General features: G+C 40.5%; 1 non-coding gene across 1 annotated transcript; it reads left to right on the forward strand.

Annotated features, from left to right (window-relative positions):
• Positions 1-14,175: 14,175 nt before the first annotated feature.
• LOC133047365 (U6 spliceosomal RNA) lies at positions 14,176-14,282 on the forward strand. Its single transcript, XR_009690731.1, has one exon. It is a non-coding gene; the product is annotated as a U6 spliceosomal RNA (small nuclear RNA).
• Positions 14,283-19,941: the final 5,659 nt, after the last annotated feature.

Here is a 19,941-nt window from a genome sequence, read left to right on the forward strand (position 1 = left end):
CCATACAACAGAGTGTCATTCACAATAAAACGGAATAAATTACTGAGACAGATACCACCGACAAGTCTCAAAATATTACGATGAGATGTGGTCAGACAGGAAAGAACAGCAGAGGTGCAGTGACAGGAAACCAGGTGTACAATGAGAGGTCTTGGATTGCTAGAAACGTCCAGATTGTGATTGTAGTGGGGGTGGTTCACAATTGTGAATAATCAAAACTCACTGAATTGTAACTAAAAATTAGTACATTTTATTATACATAAATCAGACCTCACTAAAGCTTAGTTTAAAACACACACACACACACACACACACACACAATGCCAACTCAGTGATCTGCAAGCTATGTGCCTAGACATCTTCCTGGAGATCTTTACCTGAAGCTCAAAAAGCAACTCTATTCAAACATAGATTAAATGATGCTTTCCTTAGCATGCTAAAGAGTAGTTATTGTGGTTTGACCTGCAGGCTGTTTATCTAGTACACACTCCTCAGGACAATAGTCACTAGTTCCTGGGTCTGTTTATTTATTTATTTGATAGAAAAGAAATAGATTTATTAATATAGGACAAGTGAGAGATGCAGGCGGTCAGGCATGGAAACTCTGCCTTCCTGTTGTCTACTTAAATTTCAATTATTTAATACTAAAAAATAAAGTAAAAGTCCCTCAGTTGCAGTAGCCATGGGCCAGTTGTTCAGTGAGTGGGCACTGCAGAAAGTTCTGTTGGACATCATTATGTAAAATTACTTTCGAGAAAAACACTTTTTTTTTCAGATTTAAATGGAAAAAAGATAACTCTGCCTTCTTTTCCGACCTCTTTCAGATGTAGAAGAAATAGAAGTACTTAGAAGTAGCATGTATGGTGGCTAGGTGACAGAAACTTAGAGCTTTCAGTATTTTATTTTGTGTGTGTATGCGAAAGAAGTGGTTATTTTGGAAGGTTCTTGGTTGGAACACAGGCAGATTTTCATGGGAAATAACTATTTCTGTCATGCAATCCAACTAGAGCTTGCAAATAAAGTTCTGTGAAGTTGTGAGCTGATTAAATATTGAAGGAGACATGTGAAAGCTGATGTAAAAGCAAGTTTTGAAGGAACCTCAAACCTTTACTGTCCACACAGACAAAAAATTAATTCTTCTCATTTTTTTCTTTTTTTAAATATCTGAGAGATTCAATATGTTCCCATCAGTAAGAATGTGTCTTGACTGATTCCCAATATCATAAAGTCTATTAATATGGATGTTAATAGAATGAAAATAATATTTTATAAGGACCTTCCATGGGTTAAACATAAAAACCAGGCTTAGGTAAGTAATAGTAATCTCTCTCTGAGGAGCTTCTAACATGTACTACCATATATAGCATAAGCAAACTTAATATGCAATGATATTTTCATGTTATTGTTATTTTTCCATAAGATCTTTTTCCCAGAGTTTTCATGATAAAAAGACTAGCCACACCCATATTTTCTGTTTCCATGTTAAAACTTTTACTAAAAATTTCTGAACAGTTTTAATTCAGTTGTTATACTTTAAAGTGACTTCTAAGATTGTTATTGTGGAGACATTCTGTGAAACAATAATATGATGTTGGGAAGAAATAAAAGTAAATATTTTATGCATTTTAGTTCCCATCAACCCACACATGTGGAGTGGTCCTTATCACTAGGCTGCCCATCCTTTGTGAGATGAAGCTGCCCCTAGGAAGACTGGCATTTCTGAAGAGGTATTTATCAAGCTGTGGGATGAGTTTTCCATTTTTATTGCTGGTTATGCTCTAATGTGTTTGCAGAAGAGATAGTGAGGTTGAAATTGGACCGGTCCTATCTCTCCATGCCAGCTGAGAGCTGGCAGGCTGGAAAAACTGTGGTGTGCAGTTCTCGCTCTTCTGAAGCAAAGACTGAAGATATCTGTAAGGAAATGTTTCTTAACGTCTGGGAAAAGACAGACTCCACCACCAATTTGCATATGTTAGAAGGGCCAAAACTCCTTAACATACCACTGAAGGTCCTCTGATGACTGACTTCAGCCTAACTTTATCAGTTCCACTCCCACCAGGGAACCTCAGTTCCTCAACATCCCCCTTTGTATCCGGCACTTTCCTGCCTCTCTGCCGTTCTTCGTGTCCGGCTTTGACACATTTCTCCTCCAGCTCTGCTCTGCTCATTGAATTCCTTCTAGGAACATCTCCAACAGATTTATCTCTAATGAATCTATTCAATAAATTACTATAAAGTGTCATAAAGGAAGTGGTCCCTTGTGAATCTATAGTCAGTCATATGCAATAGAGACTATCAATCAACTAGCACTTGTCAAAAATGATTTATTTAGCAAGTGTTCTATGCCATACACCAGGCTGCACTTGTATTCAGTTACAAGTAATGGCAACAAAAACTGCAAAAGTCAGTGATTTGGACTCTGTGGGAGAAGGCGAGGGTGGGACGATTTGAGAGAATAGCTTTGAAGCATGTATATGACCATATGTGAAACAGATGACCAGTCCAAGTTTGATGCATGAAACAGGGCATTTCTCAAAGCCGGTGCTGGAGATGAGACACCCAGAGGGTGAGATGGGGGGGAGGTGGGAGGGGGGTCAGGACAGGGGACATGTACACCCGTGGCTGATTCATGTCAATGTATGGCAAAAACCACCACAATATTGTAAAGTAATTAGCCTCCAATTAAAATTAATTAATTAATTTAAAAAAATAAAGTAAGGCAATTTTTCTCTTCCATAAATGGAATACCAGAGCTGGATTCATACAATGATCTGACACTATGGAAGATTTAGGCTTCATTTATCCTCCTGCTCTGCTATCCTTACTGTGGGACTGTTGTGTTCACAGTAACAAGATCCTGTTCACCCTAGACACGTCTTCCATGTTCCTGATGAGAAGAGTAAGGAGACGGTGATGCAATTACGCCAGCATAATGGAGTCAGGACTTTCAAGACAGTCAGGACCACTTCGTGAAAACATGTTCCTCTTCAACATCAGTGGCAACACCAGCAAAAATGGCAAGTCAACCTTTGCAGGACTCCGGAAATTAAACAAAGGCTGGCAACAATCCCAGTTTATTCAAGGACAAAGACCGAACTTCAGTAAAAACAGTGATGCTCCTGGGGCTTTAACTTGCCCAGGTGCCTTCTCCCTCACACCATTTCTGTGGAGCCCCGAGAACCAACAGCCTCAGGACGACAGGAGACCCGAGGAGCAGCAGCCCAGACGTGTCTGGATGGGGAAGAACGGGGTGAAAGCTCCCAAAGCTTCCCCCTTGGGGAACTGGCACCCTCCAGCCTGTCTGAAGCTCCTAGAAACCCTCACTGCCAAGGCTGCTCCTTATTGGACCTCACTCAGAAGTCGCAGGCTCTGAGCAATGTTCTTCCACACATACTTTGAAAATAATCAATGGCAACTGTTTAATATCACAGCTGCCTGAGGAGGGAGTACTATTTGGACGAACCACAAAGCTCACCAAAAATAAGTTTTCTTTAAAAAAAATCCCAGGGATGAAATATCCATAGAAGCAATGAGAAAAACCCAACATATTCCTGGGAACTCTAGAAGTCGACATGCATATGCAAAGCTGTATGCATTCAAAATGTCGTAAACACTGACTTTGGGGAACCTTGAAAGTCTGTGCAAGTGCGAAGTGAAGACTGAGGCGAGTTGTATACTCTAGATACACTGAAGACAGATCCCCAAGATGAACACAGAGCTCATTAGCAAACACTGGAGACTTCCTGTGTCAAGACATTTAAATAAATCTCTGTACAAACATTACCTGACCCCTAAGACAACAAGACAGACGTTTCAGTGGCTCCACATGAGAAAAAGTACACATTTTATAGAATTAGTTCAGGAAAGTAATTAAAGCAAAAAACAACAAAAACTAAAAGAAAATCAACAATCACCAACTCCAAAAAGGGGCAGGTGGAGAATCTGATTTCCATACTGTGTTATTTAAAATTCCAGTGTTCAACAAAATATTACAAGACATTTAAAGAAGCAGTAAGGTATGGCCCCTGTGCAGGAATAAATAAATCAATAGAAACTCTGTCTGATAACTCTGGAGGACTTATGAGACAAAGATGTTAAATGAACTATTAAAAATATGTTTTAAAAAAAATGAAAGGAACCATGTCTAAGGATTTCATGGTGTTCAGTCGCTAAGTCAGGTCTGACTCTTGAAACCCCATGGACTGTAGCCCACTAGGTTCTGCCTTGGTCCATGGGATTTCCCAAGCAAGAATACTGGAGTGGCTTGCCATTTCCCTTTCCAGGGGATCTTCCCAACCCAGGGATGGAACCTGGGTCTCCTGCATTGACAGGCAGATGCTTTACCAACTGAGCCAACAGGAATTAGAGGAAAAATACTAAAACAAATAGAAAATATCAAAAAATATACAAATTAGAAAAAGTTATCAAATAGAGTTGAAAAGTGAAATAACTGGAAAGTTCACAGGAGGGGCTTAACAGTACATTTGAGTTACCAGAAGAAAAGGACAGTAAACTTTAAAATAAGTCAGTTAATATTGTCCAATCTTGGTTCAGACAGTAAAGAATCCACCTGCAATGTGGGAGACTGGGGTTCAATCCCTGGGTCGGGAAGATTCCCTAGAGAAGGAAAGGCCAACCCACTCCAGTATTCTTGTCTGGAGAATCCCATGGACAGAGGAGCCATGGGATCTCAAAGAGTCAGACAGGATTAAGAAACTAACACAATCCAAATCAAAGAAATTAAAGATAAATAAGTGAAAAGGGTCTCAGAGACTTATGGGATTATCATAGGTACCAACATTCACATAATGAGTGCCAGAAAGAGAAGAGAGAAAGAAAGGGGCAGATAGAATCATTTCTAAAAGTCTGAAAACTTCCCAAATTTGATTTTTAAAACATTAATCTACATTTCAAACTAAATTTTGTTGATTTTTAATTTAAAAATATTGCAAATATGTAAAGTACCACACATTAAACATATAATTTTAAAAAGTATTTACTCAAAATATTTGTCTATTTTTTTACTATTAAAAAGTAGATAGAAATTTTGTGCAAACTTATGTTCTCTATGATACTTTTGAATCTCTATCTTGCTCAAAATCTTGCATCACAAGTTCAGAATATCAGTTCTTTTCTTTTAAGCATGCAAGCCATTGCAAAAATGCTTTTTATGACTTTTATTATATAAATAAAATATTTGGTTTTTTACAAATTAAAAATTCACAAAAATTAAGTGAATGTGAAAACACACAGGCCAGAAATAAAGAAAGAATGCCTCCTGGGCTTTAAAGAGATAATTACTTCTAATATTTTCTTGCATTTTCTCCCAGAATTTTTGCTAGGAATGCATGTTTAAATTTAGTTAGAATGGTAGCATTGCTGTATGCACAGGTTATAGATGGAAGAGGAACAGATGACAACTTATAAAAAACATAATATCCACTAATAATTGGCTCATTTATATTTTCTAAATTAAAAATATGCAGTGTATGGACCTAACAGAAGCAGAAGATACTAAGAAGAGGTGGCAAGAATACACAGAAGAACTGTACAAAAGAGATCTTAATGACCCAGATAACCACGATGGTGTGATGACTTACCTAGAGCCAGACATCCTGAAATGTGAAGTCATGTAGGCCTTAGGAAGCATCACTACAAACAAAGCTAGTGGAGGTGATGGAATTCCAGTTGAGTTATTTCAAATCCTAAACGATGATGCTGTTAAAGTGCTGCACTCAATATGCCAGCAAATTTGGAAAATTCAGCAGTGGCCACAGGACTGGAGAAGGTCAGTTTTCATTTCAATCCCAAAGAAAGACAATGTTAAAGAATGTATAAACTGCCTCACAACTGCACTCATTTCACATGCTAGCAAAGTAATGCTCAAAACTCACCAAGCCAGGCTTCAACAATACATGAACAGTGAACTTCCAGATGTTCAAGCTGGATTTAGAAAAGGAAGAGGAACCAGAGATCAAATTGCCAACATCTGTTAGGTAATAGAAAAAGCAAGAGAATTCCAGGGAAACATCTATGTCTGCTTCATTGACTATGCCAAGCCTTTGACTGTGTAGATCACAATAACAATAAACTGTGTAAAATTCTTAAAGAGATGGGAATACCAGACCACCTGACCTTCCTCTGAAGAAATCTGTATGCAAGTCAAGAAGCAACAGTTAGAACTGGACATGGAACAACAGATTGGTTCCAAATCATGAAAGGAGTACATCAAGGCTGTATATTGTCACCCTGCTTACTTAACTCATATGCAGAGTACATCATGAGAAACTCTGGGCTGGATGAAGTACAAGCTGGAATCAAGATTTCTGGGAGAAATATCAATAACCTCAGGTATACAGATGACACCACCATTATGGCAGAAAGCAAAGAACTAAAGAGCCTCTTGATGAAAGTGAAAGAGGAGAGTGAAAAGTTGGCTTAAAACTCAACATTCAAAAAACTAAGATCATGGCATCTGGTCCCATCACTTCATGGCAAATAGATGGGGAAACAATGGAAACAGTGGCAGACTTTATTTTGGGGGGCTCCAAAATCACTGCAGATGTTGACTGCAGCCATGAAATTAAAAGACGCTTGCTCCTTGGAAGATAAGTTATGACCAACCTGGACAGCATATTAAAAAGCAGATGTATCCCTTTGCTGACAAAGGTCTGTCTAGTCAAGGCTATGGTTTTTCCAGTAGTCATGTATGGATGTGAGAGTTGGATCATAAAGAAAGTTGACTGCAGAAGAATTGATGCTTTTGAACTGTGGTGTTGGAGAAGACTCTTGAGAGTCCTTTGGACTGCAAGGAGATCCAACCAGTCCATCCTAAAGGAAATCAGTCCTGAATGTGCATTGGAAGGACTGATACTGAAGCTGAAGCTCCAATCCTTTGGCCACCTGATGTGAACAGTTGACTCATTTGAAAAGATCCTTTGCGGGAAAGATTGAGGGCAGGAGGAGAAGGGGACGACAGAGGATGAGATGGTTGGATGGCATCACCGACTCAATAGACATGAGTTTGAGTAACCTCCGGGAGTTGGTGATGGACAGGAAGGCCTGGCGTGCTGCGGTCCATGGGGGTGCAAAGAGTTGGACAGGACTGAGTGACTGAACTGAACTGAGGGTATGTGGATTGCTTTTAACTCATTCTTCATCCATGTGAACAATAATCAAAATTCCTCTTCAATATTCAGGAGCAGAATAAGTTGATGGACATAACTTTTTTCCCTCTGTCCTCATCTTCAGAAGATGTTCATCCAAATGGGTTCTGTTGGACCACAGTGGACCTCCCAATACTCCCAACCAATGAGAAACAAAGCCTAGCTTGCGCTGCTCCAGAGTGCCCCCACCCCCCAAGGCCGCGCCCCCAACTTGTGGCCAGCATTCTCCCAGCAGTCCCCCCTTCACTCCTACTTTCTACTATTGTTTTCTCTGACTGTGATTTTTTCAAAATAAATCATAGGGGTGAAAACACAATAAGGAAGAGAGAAAGGATGCTCTGATTGCATCAGTAATCAACACATGAAAATGGTGAATCGTGCTGTTTTCCTGATGCTTTTAATCGAGTCTCTCTGAGATCCAAAACATGCAGTGGGCTAAGGCCAAGAAAGGAAAGAAAAGCCGCAAAAGAAACACAAAAGTTTGATAAAAATATGGGGGAAATTCCATCTTATTGGTAATTACAGATATACAACTTGAAACATTGATGCATTACGTTCATCTCCAATCTTAGTAAAGATTTAGAGTAATAATAACTTTGTGAATATGTATTGCTGAGAGTCAAAGTCAGTGCACTTTTTTAAAAAAGATTGCACCCTTTAAATCTGTAACACTACTTTCTATCATTTATCTAAAGAAACTACAAAAATAAGTATCATTCACAGCACTATTCATGAGAAAACCAAAGCACCAATAACAGGAAATGTTGAAAATGGAAATCTAAACTGCAGTTCTTTTAGAAAATGTGTTTTTTAATTATTTAATAACATGTAAGAAGGCTCACTATGTCATGCTAAGTCAAAAAGAATTCATAACCCTGTTTTACACAGTATGTCATGCGCAGAGTTACCCCAGTTTTGCTCTCCACATTTACATTTGTGTAAGCAAATTTTTTCACCATATAAGTTTAAATTTTTATAGATGTATTTTCATGGGAGAAAACAATTAGAAATATATAATATGTACTGATTGTTTTATGTAACAATGTAAATTTTCCTTATTTTTTCTGTTTCTATTAGACTCTACTGAGAACAAACTTCTTTTAAAATTGGCATAGAAACAATTAGCATCATAAAAATATTTTATTACCAAGAAAGTAACTAGTGAGTTAATGCAAAATTGGTGTTTTGGGTCTCACTTTCATTTATCACTTAGACTTCAAAACATTATTAAGTGTGTAGCACAGAGTTAGGCATAACCATGTTACCCCATTAACATAAGGGCAACACAAATAATGATAGGAAAGGGATACCGCAATCACTTTACTCCAAGAGAAAATCATATTTAGAAACTGCCATGAGCAAACTGTACTCAATGTGATACGGACAAACTTACAGAAGACTCTGGAACCGTTATAGTACTGAAAGAAGTACTTCATCAAGAAGTCTCCAGTGTGTGGATGAGAAATGATTAATGTTTCCCAACAATCACTAAAATAAAAGATACATAGATGGTGAGTAGATGATGATGACAGAGATAGACAGACTTATAGGATGTAGACATTTTTAGAATAACACAAGCAAAGGAACAAAACACAGCTCAAGGTGGAAGACTTATTTACTTATTACATTTGTTCACTTATCACTATTATTTTCTCTCTTCTGTAAAGAGAACCAAGAATCAGAATTTTTGAATTTTCATTCTCCACTGGTCTTCTATGGGCATGTATCACAAAAGACACTCCACAAAAATTAGCACATTACTGGATTACTAGAAATCCAGCCTCATATCTCTATAGACATTCCTAGTGAGATAACATGAGTCAGATCAAGAAATCTTGGCTTTTCCTCCAGTCTGAAGCCCAGACAAAGCATGAGTTTAAGAGAGGCCTGCATGATCAGTCTTGCCCAACTCTTTTGTGACCCCATGGACTGTAGCTCCCCACACTCCCCTGTCCATGGGATTCTCCAGGCAAGGATACTGGAGTGGGTTGCCATTTTCTCCTCCATCAGATCTTTCTGACCCAGGGGTTAAATCCATGTTTCCTGTGTCTCCTGCATTGGCAGGAGAATTCTTCACCACTAAGCCACCTGGAAAACCCATGAGAGGGATCTTCCCTGTGCTTATTATCTCCTGGTCCCAGCGGGTTGCAACTACCTGGCTTTATAACTCAGAGTTAGTAGAAAGAATTATTTACAAGTATTTCCTCCCAGGCTGGAGAGAATCCTGGGCCACATTTCATCCTGGGCCACATTTCATCACTACCCCAAGGAAGAGCAATAAAGTAAAAGATTAAATTCTAAATGGTAGAAAAATTTAAAAAAAATCTTGAAAAATATCTCTTCTAACCACATGGATTTTCCACCCAAAAGCTCCATTTACTTTAGTTATAAAAGTTTAGAAGTCCAGTCATAGTAGGGTTAAATTTTCCACTATATTCTGTTACATGCCTCTTCCTTAAGGGTGAAGGAAGATGGGAAGTTTTGTAACCCCCTGGAGGTTATGCTCCAGCTACAATCACCCATTGCCTAGACAGTTTAAGTGAATAACTCGTTTTGAAACCAGTATAGACACAATTTTAATATTCATATGCTTTGTTCCATCCTATACTCCCAGTGTTGTTTTAAGATTAAAGATGCTCTAGGTATGTGTAAACAGTGACCGGATCTCTAGTTTACTGCCTAAACCCAACATTTAAACTCAGCCCATTTCTAAATATAACTGCACACACATATGTGATGTGAATAGTATATTTCTTTGAAGATATGAGTGGTGACAGGAGAGATTTACAGACCTAAAACACAAAACCTGTCCCTGGGTCCTTAGAATTATCAGTCTCCTTGTTTCGTTTTGTTCCATTTACCTATTTGTCACTGGTTCTGCTTGGTCTTATCCCACTTTAATAGCTTCTTTTTCAATTCCATTCTTTCTTCTGATAATTATTTTTTGTGTGCATGCCAAGTCACTTCAGTCATGTCTGACTCTGCGACCCTATAGATTGTATCCCGCCAGGCTCCTCTGTCCATGGGATTCTCCAGGCAAGAATACTGGAGTGGGCTGCCATGCCCTCCTCCAGGAGATCTTTCCTGACCCAGGGATTGAATCTGCGTCTCCTGCATTGCAGGCAGATTCTTTACTGCTGAGCCACCTAGGAAGCCCAATTATTCCATAAGTAAGAGCCTGTCTCAAGATTCAAAGTCTGTGTCAGAGACTGTTTGCTGATCATCAATCCTATTTCCTTGTGTTTAGGCCATGGTCAGGCTGTTTCCTAGCTTCATATACAGCCAGTGAGAATGACTTGTATATGTTCCAAGTCAGAACCATAAAAAATATTCTGGGCATAACCCCCCACATTCTTTACAGGTGTCGTGGCTGAACACTGGCCGGCAACGTGAAGATGGTAACGCTTTGGCAGCCTGAGTCCCTGAATAAAATATTAGGAACAGAATCTTCTACATCGAGAAACTCTGATGTGGACCCATGTGCTCTGGTTAGATGAGCAGGAAATAAATTTTCTCTGTTATAGCAATGCAACTTGCACATTTGTTTTCTGTATCAATTAGGCCTACAGTAAACCAATATAGAAATTGGTGTTTTGAAGTGGGGTGCTGCCCTAATGAAACCCTAAAATGTGTGAATTGTTGTAGCAGGCAGGCAGCAAGGGTCCAGGACTACCAAAGAGTGTTGCCGCCTATGCTGAGCTACTTGGCGAAACTGCCTCCAGGGCTAATGTGGCCAGCAGAGTAGCCTGGTCAGATGCATGGAGCCGGAGCATTGCGTGTTTGGGCTGCTTTAGGCTGAGCTTAGCAGGTTTCCCAGGGGCCCAAGTGGTAAAGAGTCTGCCTGCCTGTGCAGGAGATGGAAGAAGCACGGGTTCAATCCCTGGCTTGGCAAGATCCCCCGGAGGAGGGCAAGGCAGCCCACTTCAGTATTTTTGCCTGGAGAATCCCATGGACAGAGCAGCCTGGCGGGCTACAGTCCATGGCGGCACACAGTCGAACACAACTGAAGCAGCCTGGCTCTCAAGCATGTAGGCTAAGCTGAGTGACAATCGGGAGCTTCCCTGGTAAGGAGTCCGCCTGCAATGCAGGAGACCCCGGTTCAATTCCTGGCTCGGGAGGATCTGCTGGAGAAGGGATGGGCTACGCACTCCAGTATTTTGGGGCTTCCCTGGTGGCTCAGCTGGTAAAGAATTCTCCTGCAATGCGGGCGACCTAGGTTTGATCCCTGGGTTGGGAAAATCCCCCGGGGAAGGGCTACCCACTCCAGTATTCTGGCCTGGTGAGACAAAACATCAGTGGTTTTCAAGCAGAAATGAAAGAAAAGACAGGACATGTAAAAATAAAGAAAAGCCAAGTACTTCTGGCTTCAAATAGAAGAGAGTAAGACCAATTAGAGCTTTGAGCAACAAAGGTTAATACAACTCTTCAATTGAATAGAGTGAGCTGGAGCTACATTAAATACCAGACTCCACCCTTAAGCCTTTTACTTAAGATGGCTTTTATTTAAGAAGCAAGGGAGGAAGAAGAAAAGACTGTCCAAGAATGAAATTGGGTGTGGTTCTCCCCCATGCAACTGACCAGAAATAGATAAGTCAGAAGCAAGATGGGAGGGTGTCACCCAGGAAACCATGATTCTGACCTGAAAAAATCCTGTGATTGTTACATGAGCCTTGAAAAATCCTTCAAAGGATAAAATTTGCACAAGCCAAAGCAAACTGCAAGCCCTCAGTGATTAAGGAGGGCACACTCCCTGTAATCTGCCTCCGGGGTGGCCGTGCAGAAGGGAAAAGAAAACCCTTCCAAATGAGAATTCATTTTGTTTCATTGTGTAAAAGTCAACCTCCAAAATGAGCCACTCAAAAAACAAATACTTGTAAGCTCACACAGTTACTGGGGGTTAAGAATCTGGAGTCAGCTCAGCCAGACAGTCTGACTCAGGTTCTCTTGGGAGGATTCGGTCAAGGTGCTGTCTGGGGCTGTGATAGCCTGAAGGCTCATGCGGGGCTGGGATATCTGTTCCTGGTGAGGCTCGACCTCAGACCCAGCGAGTCGATGCTGGTGGTTGGCAGAGGCTGTGGTTCCTCACCCCAGGGCCTGGCCACTGGGCTGCCTCTGGGTCCTTAAACACAACCACCAGCTCCCCCCACAGAGGGCACTCCAAGAGAGAGCAAGGCGGAAGCCTCACGTGGTCATTCCAGCAGCACCCCGTTGGTCAGGCAGCCCAGCCCCATCCAATCCGAGAGAGGATGGCACAGGACTTGTATTAGTTCTTAGTGCAACTGTAATAACGCACCACAAACCAAGTGGCTTCAGATGGCATCCTACCACAGTCCTGCAGGCAGAAGTCCAGAATCCAGGGGTCATCAGGGCTGCTTCCTTCTGGAAGGGAGACTCTCTTCCTTGCTGCTCTCAGAGGTTGCTGGCAATCCTCAGCCATCATTGGCTTGAAGATGCACCACCCAGGCTCTGCCTCCAGCCTCCAATGGGGTCCTACACTCTGCTTCTGTGTCTACAAATCTCCCTGTTTCTTGTAGAATTATGGCTGACTTGCACTGTTGTATGGCAGAAACCATCACAACATCGTAAAGCAATTTACCTCCAATGAGAAAAGTAAGTTTTAAGCAAGTTCTCTCTTCTTATAGGGACAAGAGTCATTGGATTTGCAGACCCACCCAACCCCGTATGACCTAGCCTTAACTTGATTACATCTGCAAAAAACCTTATTTCCAAAAAAAAAAAAAAAAAAGTAGTAGTTGCATTCTGAGATTCTAGGTAGACACGATGGGGGTGGGGAGGGGTAGTGTGGAGACACTATTGGACCGTAATAGACATGACAACAGCAGCTGAGAACCAGTGAGGACCCTCTGGGAAGGTCACTGCTACAGCCGTTGACATTGGGGTTTAGTCACTGTCATCATTGTCACAGCTGTTATCAACCTTAATATTCATCGTCTTTCCTTTTTGCTTCTCAGATTCTCCTTGGCAATAGGCTCTACTCTGCTGGCTTTCACTCTCAATCCGAAGCTGATGGGATACAAACTCCCACCTGCAGCTTTGATCTGTCTTCTGAGCTCCAAACCACATTTTGATTTGCCTAGTTAACATCTTGATGCAGGATTCCCACACCTTGGAAGCAACATTTTCTAAACAGGATACATAATCCCCACAGGCACATGACAAACTACTCCCATTCCTATACATCATCAATGCCCCTCTAGTGCCACTGTGAACAATCATTAAATTCACTTCCTCGCATCCACCCATATCTTATTGCCCAAGTTCATAGCTGGAACTGATGGCCCTCCTCCTACCATCTTGCTTCTTCCAAATCTGTGCTATTTACAGCCACCAGCATCAGGCTTGCTTCCATATATTCAGAGAAAAAATGCCACTCCTCTGTTATAGTCAGTAGCTTCTATTTCAAATTTTTCACTCTAGTATTTAAAAGCCCCAGACTGATGAAGTTCTACCCCTACTCATATAGTCTGTCCTTTGTCTTTATTCAAGTTGTTTCTTCTGCATGAACTGTCCTTCAGAATTCCGGGCATGTTTTAAATGATCTCTCCAGTTGTAGATTCTTTAAGAAACTATTCCACAGAATTTTTTCTTGAAGTATTCACAGATAAAACTGGCTTCTCCCTTCCTTTAGCCTCAGTATTATAGTGGGCCTTACTTACTGCATATCTGCATTGGAATAAAATCATTTACAGATGTACCTGGCTCCCTGACCAAATGGTAAGATTTTAGAGAAAAGGGGCAGATTCCTGATCATCTTGTTAATCCCAGGGCCAGACAGGGGAGACCTCCCCCAAAGTAGAAGTTTGATAAGTGCCGACTGAATATGTGTTGAATAAATTATTACTGAATTATTTTAGATTCTAAAGTTATAATTATTGAAGGCAAATATTCAATTAGACACACTTTTGCCATCAAAATCCCATTAAGGCATATTTGTTCCTTCCATTGTAAGGAATTTCAATCCATCACCATCTAAGTTTAAAATGTCAATGTGTTCGCTTTCTCAGCACACATACTAAAATTGGAAGGATACAGAGAAGATTAGCATGGCCCCTTCACAAGGATGACATGAAAATTCATGAAGCATTCCATATTTTTCCTATGTATAAAGTAGATAGCTAATAAGAACCTACTCCATAGCTCAGGGAACTTCACTCCACACTTGGTCTAGCAAAGAGGAGAAATACGTGTGCGTAAAGCTGATTCACTTTGCTATACACCAGAAACCAACACAATACTGTAAAGCAACTATACTCCAATGAAATATACATTTTTATAATTTAATAAAAAAAAGTCAGCAGTCAATTCCATGATGAAAGAAAAGGAGAAAGAAACAGGGAGAAAGATAGGTACCCTACTTATCATCCTGTAATCAGAGGAAGATACTGATTCCGAGTTTTTAAGTGCTTTTCAAAAGAAGTTCAGACCAATAGAATGAGTGTGAGTTTGGTCTTCTTTGGTCTGGCTACTCTTCTTCCCCAAATAACAGTTGATGGAAGATGCTCTGGCCGTGATGGGCACTGGAAGTGTTTTCATTAGGTCTCTCGGAGATTCACCCCCTTTCAGAGAGTATTTCCTGTATCTCACACAGTAAGATGTTACCTTCAGATCAGCCCACGAGGGAGTCACAGACAACCCGGCAGGAATGTGTGTCAGACACTCGAGAAGAGCGAAATCAGAAAGGCTTGATCCAGTTTCCCTGTTACATTTTTTTTTCCAGAAAAGGACATTTTCACCAGAGCCAGAAACCAAGGGACTAGATTCGGACTATAGATTAGAAAGGTCCATATTTGTAATCCACCTAATGCCTTTTTCCGGGAAATATTACACACTTTACATTTGATACAGCCACAAGAAACATTACCAGTTCACTCATTCACCCCTTGTTTTGCAGCAGAAAACTCACAAAGTGACTCTGAGGAGCAAGGCCCTGGAGGGGACTTCCTCAGACACTGAGGCTCCTCTGCAGGTCAGCCCACACATCTCCAGAGAAGGGCTCGCGGTTTCCTCACCCGCACTTGACTTCCGGCCTCACCCTCACTTGACTTCCGGCCTCACCCTCACTTGACTTCCGGCCTCACCCACACTAGACTTCCGGCCTCACCCTCCTGTGCCTGATTCTGGTCCTTATTCCTGGTGCATTCGACACAGAGAGGCCCTGCGCAAGACAGGTCACCAGGCAGGCAGACAGCTCTGGACTCCTCTTCCCCACAGCACTGAGCACCCCTGCCCTCCTACCTAGGAAGTTCCGGTTCCTCATCCATTTCCTTCCTCCGATTTCCCACCCAAACCAGCTTCTGCAGACTCTGCTTTTTATTTAGGAGGGAGTTTTGCTCTCTAACCGGCAGGTAATTGACTCCTGAGTCCAGAGCATTTGTTCCTGGAGCTGGTTGGCCTAGGCTGTAACAGGTGTCCTGAGAAGGGAGACTGTATAGCAGTTAGGGTTCTGTGGAATCCAATCCAATATATTTCAAAATTGTATTTAAAAGCAAGTAGATCTTCTATGAAACTCATCTCATTAATTCATAACCCAGGGGTTTCGATCACAAGTTTCCAAATCAACTTGAAATCTATTTATTAATTCAGTAAATAAGCCATCAGATAAGCCAACCACTGTCCTTGGGGTGAAGACTGTTGTGTCTGTAGGGCAGGTTATGCCCTCAACGGTCTCATGGTCTAGAGACTCTTCAGAAAATCTATTGCACTGTTGATTCACATGCTGGCATATCTGAAGAGGAGACCCCATACAGTCCTTGGGAAAGGATTCAGTGCCTATGCATCCCCAAAGAGTTCCCTGCTTAGCCTTTCCCGGCGGCACATCCCAAGAGCTCAATAAATGTTTGGTATACCATCATATAAGTAGTTGAAGTTGAATTATAGTCATAGCCATATAAACTTTTAAAGTATGATCGATGCATACTTTTAAGAGAGACTGCACATAGTAAAATTCCAACAGCAGGGGCAAGAATCAGCTTCTCATACAACATGGCCAACGCTGAGTATTCACCACTATTCAATGGCTTCCAACCTGTTATTTGAGAATGTTGTTTGAATTTTCCATGTTTTTTTTTTTTTATTAGTGAGTGTGACCTTTACTTTTATCAAATGTTTACTAGTCAGTTGTAGTTCTTCTTGAGAGTTCCATGTGCCTGTCCACTGATTCTTGAGGTTTTCCAATGAATCCTTCTAAAGTTGATGCAGACATATTAGAATGACATGCAAGAAATAAGCTGTGAGTGAAGAGGCAGCCCCTTTTTCAGCAGCATCTTCAGGAGGGAAAGTGAAATTATAATACCTGGCAGTGAGAGAGGCTGAGACCTCCAAAAGCTACCATTTATTGAAACTGGTAAGTATTAATAACAGGCGGGCTTCCCTGGAGGCTCAGGGGTAAAGAACCTCCCTGCCAATGTAGGAGATGTAATAGACCTGGGTTTCATCCCTGAGTTCAATCCCTGGGTCAGGAAGACCCCCTGGAGGAGGAAGTGGCAACCCACTTCAGTATTCTTGCCTGGGAAATCCTGTGAACAGTGGAGCCTGGCTGGCTACAGTCCATGGGGTCGCAAAGGGTAGGATATGACAGTGATTAAGCAACAGCATGAACCATTCCTTTATTTTACAGATGATAAACTGAGAACCTAAGTAACAGTAATGCAAGTAAGGTAACAGGTTAATTCATGAGGTCTCCCTTTCTGTCTTCAGGGCATAAACACACAGGTTCTGGGGCCAGGTGGCCAAATATTGATTCCTGAGTCTATCAGTTACTTGCTGTGTGCCCCTGAGCAAGTTACTTAGCCATTCTGTGCTCCCAGTTTCCTCCGCTGTGAATGATAATTGTATCCACCTCATAGAATCCCCATGGGCAGAAGAGCCTGGTGGGCCTCAGTCCATAGGGTCCACAGAGTCGGACGCAACTGAAGCGACTTAGCACGCGTGCACACAAGCACACACACATAGGATTATCGGGGTTTCCCAGGTGGCTCAGTGGTAAAGAACCCACTTGCCAATGCAGGAGACATAAGAGATGCGGGCTTGATCCCTGGGTCGGGAAGATCCCCTGGAGGAGGGCACGGCAACCCACTCCAGTACTCTTGCCTGGAGAATCCAGTGGACAAAGGAGCCTGGTGGGCTACAGTCCACGGGTTCGCAAAGAGTCGGACACAACCAAAGGGACTTAGAATGTAGCACTCATGGGATTATCATGAGGACTAGATGAGACATAATGTACAACAGGCAACAATCTGTCAATATTTTTCTCTCAGTTTATTAAAATTAAAATCTCTGCTGTGAAAGTAAGTTTGTCAGTGAGTATTATAATCTCTCCCTTTACTATTGATTTAAACATTTTGAAGCCATGGAGTTAGGCGAATAAGGGACATGATTTTTAAATCTTCTTGAGGAAATGCTGCTTTTATTATTAAGCAGTCTCCTTCTTTGTTCTTCTTAATGCTTTTCTCTATAATTTTTTCAGAAATAGTTAATCTAGCCTTCTTTAAGATAATAACTTCCTGCTTTATCTTTTTCCCTTTCTACATTTTGATCCTTCTGTAGCCTTGCATTTTAGGTACATAAATAACTCTTATAAACAGCATGTAGCTAGACTTTCTTTAATCCGTTCTGAGAATATTTGTCTTTTAATAGATTAATTTCATCCATTTAAATTATTAAGTTTATTCCTAAGTATGTCATCTTTTTTTGCTGTTATAAATGAGGTTTTCTCCTTCATTATAGTCTAATTTTTTTTTTCTGTGTATGAAGGCTATTGATTTTTGTGTGCAAAGTATATATTCTACTACCCTGATGAATTCTTTTATGATTTGAGTTAGTTTTATTATTGTTTCTCTAGGGCTTTCCAAGCAAGCTTTCATATCAGCTGTTAATAATGGTTTTGCTGTTCTTCCAAGTCTTGTGTCCCTAATTGTTCTTTCTTAATTGCACTGGCTTCACATAAATTGCTTAATATTCTTGCCTTGCTTCTGACCATGAAGGGAAAATCTCTTGTCTCCCCATTAACAGTCTGATGTTAAGACTGAGGAGTTACATTGGGCTAGCCAAAAAGTTTTTTTTGGTTTTGTCCATAACATCTTACAGAAAAATCAAATGAACTTTTCATCCAACCTGATATATTACAATGTTAAGAAAATATCTACCTATACCTTTTTCTTAAACGTTTTTAATGGCAGATGTTGAATTTTGCCAAACAATTTTAAACCACAGTTGGAGATAATTATATGATTTTTCTTCTTGGACTCATTAGGATGAGGAGTTACATTAATAGATTTCCTGCTATGTCTGATTTGCGTTCACAGTACACATTCCACTTAGTCATGATGTATTTATTTTTAAGGCAGTTTCAACCTGCTTACTAATATTATAATTAGTATTTGCACAATATTCATAAGCAACAGCGATCTAGATTTTATTTTTGGCATATTTGTGTCAATGTTAATCTTGAGTCATAAAATGGTTTTAGAAATTTTCATTCCTTTTCTGCAATATTTTTTTAGCTTTGAGGTTATCTGGTCATCTAATGATTCACTGAAATTCTCCTGTGACAGCCTCTGGGCCTAGTACTCCTACAGTCCAGATAACTTTCCTATTTCTTCTATGGGAATGGATAGAAGCTTTTCATTTTCATTTGTACTGGGATTAACTTGGACACATTTTGTTTTCCTAAGAAATTGTTCTTTTCACTGAAGTTTTTCCAATATTTCCATAGAAGTGTAAAAAATGTTTTATCTTCTTTCAAATTCCTCTCTATCAATAGAAATCTTGTGTATTTGTGCTTTCTCCCATTTTTTCTTGGGGGAATTGTCCAGTGGATTTTCTTCTTTTCTTTCTTTCTTTCTTTTTTTTTGCTAAGGCTCCTCACTTGATGGTGAATCCTCTCGGCCATGTGTCACAGCCCACATGAGCACTCGCTGCCTTGAGCCCCACCCCTTCAGATCCTAAAGCCTATACTTGGAGAACTACTTGGTCTCAAGCTTGCCTGATGCGTTGAACCATATAAGCAACCCTTTTATTTTTTGCAGAAGGTCCAATGAATACTTTTAATAGGCTACCTTCAGGTTTAACCATTTCAGGTAAATTTGCCAGGGAAAACAATGGCCCCTTTCAGTAAACAAACTTAAGGCTTTCCACACTTTTCCAGCAAGTTTACCTAGATTGTTATTTTAAATATTGCTTCTCTTCTTTTATTTAGTTTTCCTTCTTCAACAACTCTATATCTATTTGGGGCCCTTTTTCCTGCCTTCCATGACAGCCACTTTCCCTTTGAATCTTTTACTTTTATTTCATCCTCATCTTCTTCATCACTTTTCTTTTTTCAAAGTTTCTTGTTTTATTTCATTTGATCCACTCTAAGCCACCCAGTGTTTTGGGGTTTTTTTTCACTTCTGACATGTTTTCTCTTTCTTTCATATTTTCCTGATTTTTATGCAGGTCATAACCATGATCCCCCTAAAACAGTAGCCTACCCAAGCCATCCTCCTATGAGGCTCATTTCTCCAGAAGAGTAGGCTTTTCAATGGTCATTTGTGGTAGACATTCTGTCTTTTATCTTTGATAGCTGTTTAGGTATTTATTTTCAGATTTGATGGTCCACAATTTTTCTATACTGTGCCTATGAATAAACTTGTTTTTAATCTTGACTATTGAGACTGTGCTTTTGCGAACTGAAGTTTCATGTCTTCTTTTTCAAGTCCAGAAAAATCCTTTTCCCATGACTTTATTATCTCCTTCTGGAACCTTACTTGATATA

Source organism: Dama dama, chromosome 26 (genome assembly GCF_033118175.1).
Source record: "Dama dama isolate Ldn47 chromosome 26, ASM3311817v1, whole genome shotgun sequence".
Taxonomy (NCBI): domain Eukaryota; kingdom Metazoa; phylum Chordata; class Mammalia; order Artiodactyla; family Cervidae; genus Dama; species Dama dama.